This window comes from Diabrotica virgifera, chromosome 2 (assembly GCF_917563875.1).
Source record: "Diabrotica virgifera virgifera chromosome 2, PGI_DIABVI_V3a".
NCBI classification, from domain to species: Eukaryota; Metazoa; Arthropoda; class Insecta; order Coleoptera; family Chrysomelidae; genus Diabrotica; species Diabrotica virgifera.
The window spans coordinates 193,873,518-193,883,561 of record NC_065444.1 but is presented as its reverse complement, the minus strand read 5'-3'; the positions used below and the strand labels follow the sequence as shown (position 1 = coordinate 193,883,561).

The window sequence follows — 10,044 nt, the reverse complement described above, 5'->3', positions numbered from 1 at the left end:
GGAATTAGTTTTTCTTAAATATCTCCAGAACGCTTCTATTTACAAAAACGAAAACTGATACACTTATATCTTCCAGAGGCAAATCGATTCTATTAATTGAGAATTTCTAGTACCAGTCATAGGGGCCCGTTTGTGGTAGGGCAACGGTTATTGTATCGCATAAATTTTTTGTCTTTAAGTTCTAAGCATTGTTAACACTAGATTATTACATTGTGGAGTATTATAGAACAAAAAGTTATTCTTGCTTTTTGAAAATTCTTTTTCAAATTTAACAAGCGAAAAACTTTCAAATCGAAAAAAACCAAATATAATTCCGTACCGGTTGAAATGAATTTTATATCCAAGTTTAGGCAAATACAAAAAATATTTTCAAAAAAGTGTCCAAATCATATGAGGGGAACATAGTTTAAATAATTAAAAAGTGGTCATTTTTGCACAATATTTACTTTTTTAACTGCTGAGGTAATTTACATTTTAATGAAGGTCTTTAGGATTTTTTATACAAATCTAAAGGACAAGTATTTTACCTAAGACTTACTAAATTATATTTGACCCCCTATTTATTTAAATAATTATATATAAAATTTAAATATCAAATTTGCAAAAAAATATTATTTGCGTTTTAAATAAACACTACAAATGATTTTATTTGATAGGAGAAATTGCGGTATGTTGCCAGTATTAGGCAAAAAAACATTGGTTAAACAATATTTAATAATTTATGCTATATTTAATTTGTTTATTAAATGTCACTATATTTTAAATGGCAAAAACGCGGTTATTACCAAAAGAATATAAATCTGTGTAAAACCTTTGTTTTGACAAATGTATTGATAAATTCAAATTTCAATTTAACTCCCCTCTAAAATGGCATTTGAAAATCGTTCTAATTGGTTTATAATTTTTTTTTAATAACGTTGCGGAGATTAAACATTTTGAAATGCTCTTCCGATAATCGGGTTCCTGGGAATTTTTCACTAATTAGCAAATTTTTTTGGCGTTTTTTCTTTTTTTTCCTTATAGTAAAAGATAGTTTTGCTTATAGAGGAGGTTTCATTAAGAATGTCCAATCTCTGAGTTGTAGATTCTAGACCTCAAAATATTACGATTTAACCAAAATCGCTTAAATAAAATATGGCTCCTTATTGAGTTACAAGGTGTTTTATATGAAAATTTAAATAAATATTTTTGCTCAATATTTTAATACTATTCGACGAATCCTTTTCATACTTGGTAGAAAGTGTAAGTACTATACACCTTATGAAATTGTGCTAATACAAGTTTCCGGCTATTACCAGAGGCGTACGACAGGTGTAACGGTCCACCCGTTATATTATCATTTTTAGCGCTGTAATTATTTTTAAAAAAATAATTATTTTCTCTTGACCTCCCATTTAAATTCTTTAATTTATCGTAAAGGACTTCTCATGTGACGTCACACTGTACGGAACATAGTTGTTGAACCGTTCCTTGTCGTTTAATTCGTGTTCCGTGAGAGTTTGACGTTTTCCTCGCTGACTGTGGGAGGAATGAGAGGCACTTGGCCGGTGGCTGCGAGGTTGACAGGTTGGTGTTGGTGGTTAGTACCGTAAATGGCGGTTAATTTCTTCGAAATTAATTTTTATTTCAACTAAGTTTGGAAGTATAGTAAAAAGTTACCACCACTTGTTTCCTGGAGTACGTGTTTCCTGGAGTAAGGATGGGAGTACCATCAGTGGAAGAGGAATAAAAAATTAACCGGTAAATCGTTTTTTCTACTAATGTTTTTTAGTTAACCTTGAATATATGAAATAGTTGGTTCATTGTTAAATGTTCTTAGCCAGTCCCTTAGGTGAAGGATGTAGATTATTTCGATCTTTATATTATCTTTATATCGATCTTTATATTAATGGGGTTTTTGGTTTTACATAACCAAACATTTTTGAAGTCCTCAAATTAATATTGGAAATAATTACCATTTCTCTGTACGTTTTAAACCGATTGAACATCCAATATATCTATAAATTTTCATGTCCAATATATCTATAAATTGTCATGTAACTATCTTTGTCTGGTTCAATACCATTTCATTAAGGTATATAAAATGTATGTAGATGGCTATTACTATCTTAATCTCATGTTATTTCAGATAAGTCATATTTTATATTCCTATTTCAAATGCAATGCCATTATTTGTTCATGTTTTCAAACTCAAAATAGTTCAAGGTTACCTGAGATTAGTTTTTGTTCCATTTTTAATGGTTGTTTTTTTATGTTCTTGCTTCTAAAAAGTTTTCCTCGATTATTTCTTCTTCTCTTTACTTTTGTTTACCGGTTTATATGAGAAATCAAACGAAGTATATGTTTTTAGCCATTTGGAAGAAAACTAACCCTCATGTGATGTCGTACCCACCTTGACTACCTAGGGAAGCCACCTTGACCTTATTGCAGCTACCGCCAAGTCAAACTGGGAGTATGTTTTGGGAACAAGCTTTTTGGGGGACATTCCAGCTCCTTTTCGTCCTGCCACCTGGGCCTACGGGGGGGGCATGGAGGTGCATCATAGTGATGCTCATTTTCTAGGATGCAACCGCAACCTCGTTTGGGAACATTTAGTGAGGAGTTTTAGTAACTATTGGTTTTTTTTATATTTCAGACTATCTGTTAAATACACTATGTTTTTTTTCCAGATTTAGGTTACCTCTGTTTTTTTTGACATATGTATTTGTATATTAGATTATTTGGTTCCCAAACTTTGTATCTACGGTAACTTCTTGTGCACAGGAATAAGCCTAGAGAAAATTAGGTTTTTAATACTTTATTATTGCTTTGATATTGGTTTATGTAATTCGGGTAAATTTATTTTGTAACATTACTTGCTTGTTTCCCAAATATTGTATTTATTCGCTTTATTTCGTTTGTTCGGTTACTTCGTCGTTACTTTATTTCATTGCATTTGCTCGGTTAATTTAGGTCATTTTGCGGTATTTTTCTTAACTTCACTTCTATAACGTTTATTCATTTGTATATTTAATTTTGCTTTATTCAGTATTGTATTTTCTCTTAGTGAGGCTTGGGCCTATTTATTTGTATTATTTTCATCTTCGTCGGTTTCCTTTAGTTGTACGTAGCAGGCGTACTATAACCATTTGGTAGAAGACTTATGTAATTTTGTACCCTATATGTTAGTAAGAGGTACTTATATTTAAGTTTGTAACAGATAACATTATTGTTGTTATCTTTAAAATATATATATCTTCTTGTATAACTTATGTCATTTTAGAGTCACAGCATAATATGAACTTGCTTAACTCAGAGATTGTTAAAAATCTGGTAGTTATTTTTAATAAATATGTTTATTTATTTTGTATATCATTTATTTTTATTATTCCTTTATGTTCATTATTACAGGTTTGATATATTTAATATCTGACAGCAGTATAAGATACCTGGGAGAATGATCGAAGATCATTTTCATGGCGCCCATGATTTGTTAGATTTATTTATCTTGTTCATTTTTAGAAATTATTCATCTTCATTCCTCTTCAGTACATTATTCTTATTTTATTATTTCATATTTTAGTCATTATTACTATCTACATAGAGCTACTGTTCTTCGACAGGCATGCAAACGAGCCGTATCCATCCATGAGTGTCAAGTGGTTTTCTTGCATCTCTTGCTAGCCAACTCTATTCAGTTTGCCTCTGTCTCTCCATACTTCCATTATCAGTTCATCACCCTTCCTTCATTCATTTCATCTTATCATTTTAGTTCAACAAATACTACTGCAAAGTGGTAAATTTTTGTTACACTGGCTGCCCAATACGTGGTGCCAACCGTTTTATGGTTCTAAGACAGTAGTTCTTTTAGTTCAATTTTCTTTTATTGGAATTTTCTGTTTTATTAACTTTTTGATATCTTTGTATACATGTTACTTCTGATTTATTTTTGGTCTTTAAAACTTTACGAATATTAAACAGGTAGACTTATACTGCTTTTGGTTTTGATTAGTTTATTTCGATACCTCATTTTTAGTTTTAGTGGTACAGCTCATATGTTAGTTTGGATTTTGTATTTTTATTGGAAACTTATTTATGTATTTAGATTGAGTATACATAACTGACATTATGTTCTATTAGTTAAATTTTTAGTCCTTCTACCAATGGTAGTATGTTTGCACGTACAATTAATTATTGACTATATGCATATATTTTTTTTCTAGTATGGTTATATTTTACACCTAACTAGAAATTATTTTCAGGATTTAGGTACTTTATTTACTTTATTGATTTGATTATTTATATATTTTGCTGGCATTTTGATTTGTTGGTGTGTCGCTAATATTTTCTCCATATGTATCTTTGTCTTACAAACTTTAGATTATATTTTATATTTGTTATTTTTGATATTTGGGTTGTTTGGTAAGACAGGCACACACCACAAAGCAATATCAGTCCAGAACATTAGCTTCTATACATGATACGTTGAATTCGCATGGTTCGGATGATTACAGATGGTCATCCAAATTATTTTTCTTTAATTGGTAGTGTTAAACATTACAATGATAAATTGTATAGTTAAGTAGTTCCACTATCCATCTCATATTCCAGTTTTGTTAAATTTTGGTAATAATATTATATCAGTGTGGGTACCATAATATAATGCTTATATGAATCAGATACTTTAGGTTGAGATTCAAATATAAATTCTTTATTAGTTAGGAAACATTGATACTACTTTTCTATTAAGTTATAGAACAATCTTCAGAAGAAGATTACCTTAACAGTGTTGTTCAAGCTAATCTCTTCTTCTGTTTGTCTTTAGCTTAGCTCAATCTTTAGTATGGTTATAACTTTTAGTCCAATATTGTTTTTTTATCATATGATAATGCAGGTACCCACATAAACTGCTTGATTTCATCTTTGGCTTAGTTTTGATGACATTTATTTATTACTTATTAATTTAATTATTATGTAGTACTTTATGTATGAGTTTATTTTTTTTATTATTAGGTATGGTGCATTTTAATTATTATTATGAGTCAATATTATTAATTGTTGATCCTGTCAGTAGGATTACACAATTGATAATAACTTCACTTGTATTTTTGTTCAGTTTTTGCACACCTAACCCCTAAGTTAGTAAGGTTGTTAACTTATTATATATTTATATAGTTGGATAGGTAAGCTCATACAAGTACTCTTGTTTAATAATGGATATTATGATGGAACTATGTTAACTACCATATCTCAGGTTACGTGTTATATTATTTTGAATATTTGATTACTTACTAATGTTTTTATTATTTTTGATATATTGTTATTGAATTTGCCATATTGGAAAGATGTGGTTTTTAATTTGTTATTGGGTTACTCTATTAACATTTGTCTCCAATATCTTAAACACTTAATAATAATTTATATCCTTCTATCCTACACACTATGATTCTGGAATTAGTTTGGAATGTTGATGTAAGTATGTATGAATTCTTGAGTCTTTCACATTTCTGCTTATGATTAGTCTGTCAATACTCTGATTTGTGAATGCGTGGGTTCGAAGTTGTTGCTCAGCAACTGATCACTGCTGTTTGACTGGCTTCGTAATCTTTGTCTTTCATGGCAGAGTAGGCAGACGTTTTACCATTATAATATTTCTTGTTAGGAAATGACGGTCGCATGTCCTAACCATTCTTCTGTAATTAGTCCAAGTATTCCAGTTTTTTTTTACAATTTAATAGGGAAGTATTTAGTTCATATTAGGCCTTTTACTTCATAGTATGTTTGTACTTTGAGTTGATGAGTAAACATGGATAAATATCTTGCGCACTTGTTTATAAATCAATGCTTAGGCCATCCCTATACATAGTAGGTTCGTTAAGTCAGTATTTGGAGTGTTTAGACAGATGAGTTGTTCATTTGAGTATATTCCCACTTCTTTCCTTAAGCATTAGTTTTGCTATTCAGATTCTGGAATATTTCCTGAATAATTCCACGTATGTGAGAGCGCATAAATCTGCAGTTTTAATTTAAACTTGTTGCTCGTTCTCGTCAATTTTTTTTTCTTATCACTTATCCTATTTTTTTTTCCTATACCCTATCACATATTTTTTTTGCCTATCACTTATCATAGTGTCATAGAACTTACGAGTTCATCATGTATTCTTTTTCTTTCTTACTTATTCTTACGTTATTAGTACCTTATCTGAGTCTGGTTATTCTCATACATCTGTTGTAGCAACATGCTATAGTTCGCGAATACCAGCACGAATTAAGTTTATGTAGTTTCTATAATATCTTAGTCAATACACTTTAGGTATTTATCTTACTTTTGATTTAGTCAGGTTACATCTCTGTTACTTAGTCTGTTAGCAATGTTTATTCTGACTTATTTGGATTACTTAGTTTAGATAGGTTCATATTACCGGATGAGGGTGTATGTAGACCTAATTTATTTATTTTGTTCAGTATTAGTTACCATTGGATCCAATAATTTAGTTTATTTAGTATTAGTAAGAATTGGTCCATAAATTTGCCTGATCGTTCTTCTTTGGATATACTCCTATATAAATCTGGTGTCCATTGATAGTCCGATTCTGGATAAGTGTCCGATTCTTCATTTATTTTGTGTATTTGGTTGGATAGGTCCGTATTACCGGATGTGGGTGTACGTAGACCTGATCTGTTTATGTGGATTAGTATTGGTGTGAATTGGTCCATAAATTCGCCTGGTCGTTCTTCTTTGGATATGCCTTTTATGAATCTGGTGTCCACTGATAGTTCGACTTTGGATTACGTGTCCGATTCCACATTTATTTTGGTTATTGAGTTTTGGATTCCTTTGGTATGTTTATTATTGGTATTATTTGACATTAGTGAGAATTGTTCCATAAATCTTCCTGATTGTTCTTCTCTGGATATACTATTATGAATCTGGTGTCCAGTGTTAGTTCAATTTTGGATTAAGTGTTCAATTCTTTACTTATTTTAGTTACTGATTTTTTTTATTCACTTTGGTACATTTACTTTTGATATGGTTCGAATTGGCTCACACCTTTCCTGGTTGTTCCGTCCTTGGATATATCCTTTATAAATCTGATGTCCATGGATAGCTCAATTTTGGTTTTAGTGCCCAATTCGACACTTAGTTATTATTATGAACTTTAGTACAATATTTAGTTTTGTTTTGACTTTTGAGCAATATATGTTAATATTTGGTAGCAGAGAGTAACATAGTAACATTTTAGTATGAGTTTGAGTCATGTATTGATTTATTTTTCCTTGACCATTAGTTTATATTTAGAAGTAATCTTGCGAATCAACGTGGATTGTTAGACTATTGTAAATTTAGTTGTTAATATTTTGAAGTTTAAAAAAAAAATTTTTTTTGGTTAAAAAAATTTTTTTCCCGAGTAGGAGGGGATTGTAACGGTCCACCCGTTATATTATCATTTTTAGCGCTGTAATTATTTTTAAAAAAATAATTATTTTCTCTTGACCTCCCATTTAAATTCTTTAATTTATCGTAAAGGACTTCTCATGTGACGTCACACTGTACGGAACATAGTTGTTGAACCGTTCCTTGTCGTTTAATTCGTGTTCCGTGAGAGTTTGACGTTTTCCTCGCTGACTGTGGGAGGAATGAGAGGCACTTGGCCGGTGGCTGCGAGGTTGACAGGTTGGTGTTGGTGGTTAGTACCGTAAATGGCGGTTAATTTCTTCGAAATTAATTTTTATTTCAACTAAGTTTGGAAGTATAGTAAAAAGTTACCACCACTTGTTTCCTGGAGTACGTGTTTCCTGGAGTAAGGATGGGAGTACCATCAGTGGAAGAGGAATAAAAAATTAACCGGTAAATCGTTTTTTCTACTAATGTTTTTTAGTTAACCTTGAATATATGAAATAGTTGGTTCATTGTTAAATGTTCTTAGCCAGTCCCTTAGGTGAAGGATGTAGATTATTTCGATCTTTATATTATCTTTATATCGATCTTTATATTAATGGGGTTTTTGGTTTTACATAACCAAACATTTTTGAAGTCCTCAAATTAATATTGGAAATAATTACCATTTCTCTGTACGTTTTAAACCGATTGAACATCCAATATATCTATAAATTTTCATGTCCAATATATCTATAAATTGTCATGTAACTATCTTTGTCTGGTTCAATACCATTTCATTAAGGTATATAAAATGTATGTAGATGGCTATTACTATCTTAATCTCATGTTATTTCAGATAAGTCATATTTTATATTCCTATTTCAAATGCAATGCCATTATTTGTTCATGTTTTCAAACTCAAAATAGTTCAAGGTTACCTGAGATTAGTTTTTGTTCCATTTTTAATGGTTGTTTTTTTATGTTATTGCTTCTAAAAAGTTTTCCTCGATTATTTCTTCTTCTCTTTACTTTTGTTTACCGGTTTATATGAGAAATCAAACGAAGTATATGTTTTTAGCCATTTGGAAGAAAACTAACCCTCATGTGATGTCGTACCCACCTTGACTACCTAGGGAAGCCACCTTGACCTTATTGCAGCTACCGCCAAGTCAAACTGGGAGTATGTTTTGGGAACAAGCTTTTTGGGGGACATTCCAGCTCCTTTTCGTCCTGCCACCTGGGCCTACGGGGGCGCATGGAGGTGCATCATAGTGATGCTCATTTTCTAGGATGCAACCGCAACCTCGTTTGGGAACATTTAGTGAGGAGTTTTAGTAACTATTGGTTTTTTTTATATTTCAGACTATCTGTTAAATACACTATGTTTTTTTTCCAGATTTAGGTTACCTCTGTTTTTTTTGACATATGTATTTGTATATTAGATTATTTGGTTCCCAAACTTTGTATCTACGGTAACTTCTTGTGCACAGGAATAAGCCTAGAGAAAATTAGGTTTTTAATACTTTATTATTGCTTTGATATTGGTTTATGTAATTCGGGTAAATTTATTTTGTAACATTACTTGCTTGTTTCCCAAATATTGTATTTATTCGCTTTATTTCGTTTGTTCGGTTACTTCGTCGTTACTTTATTTCATTGCATTTGCTCGGTTAATTTAGGTCATTTTGCGGTATTTTTCTTAACTTCACTTCTATAACGTTTATTCATTTGTATATTTAATTTTGCTTTATTCAGTATTGTATTTTCTCTTAGTGAGGCTTGGGCCTATTTATTTGTATTATTTTCATCTTCGTCGGTTTCCTTTAGTTGTACGTAGCAGGCGTACTATAACCATTTGGTAGAAGACTTATGTAATTTTGTACCCTATATGTTAGTAAGAGGTACTTATATTTAAGTTTGTAACAGATAACATTATTGTTGTTATCTTTAAAATATATATATCTTCTTGTATAACTTATGTCATTTTAGAGTCACAGCATAATATGAACTTGCTTAACTCAGAGATTGTTAAAAATCTGGTAGTTATTTTTAATAAATATGTTTATTTATTTTGTATATCATTTATTTTTATTATTCCTTTATGTTCATTATTACAGGTTTGATATATTTAATATCTGACAGCAGTATAAGATACCTGGGAGAATGATCGAAGATCATTTTCATGGCGCCCATGATTTGTTAGATTTATTTATCTTGTTCATCTTTAGAAATTATTCATCTTCATTCCTCTTCAGTACATTATTCTTATTTTATTATTTCATATTTTAGTCATTATTACTATCTACATAGAGCTACTGTTCTTCGACAGGCATGCAAACGAGCCGTATCCATCCATGAGTGTCAAGTGGTTTTCTTGCATCTCTTGCTAGCCAACTCTATTCAGTTTGCCTCTGTCTCTCCATACTTCCATTATCAGTTCATCACCCTTCCTTCATTCATTTCATCTTATCATTTTAGTTCAACAAATACTACTGCAAAGTGGTAAATTTTTGTTACACAGGGGACAGCAAATGTTTGACTCTTCCCAAATTCTACGTCACTGGTGAAATTGTCATTTTAGAACAATTTTCAGATTCTCAAATACTCTCTAAGTAATTAATATTCTCTTTTTTCGTAACGATAAAGTCATTAGTTTGCGAGATATTTGAAGATAAACATGTAAC

General features: G+C 30.8%; 1 long non-coding RNA gene across 1 annotated transcript; it reads left to right on the top strand.

Annotated features, from left to right (window-relative positions):
• The first annotated feature begins 1,320 nt into the window (after positions 1-1,320).
• On the top strand, positions 1,321-9,745 carry LOC126879751 (uncharacterized). Its single transcript, XR_007696247.1, has 2 exons — positions 1,321-1,740; positions 2,351-9,745. It is a non-coding gene; the product is annotated as an uncharacterized LOC126879751 (long non-coding RNA).
• Positions 9,746-10,044: the final 299 nt, after the last annotated feature.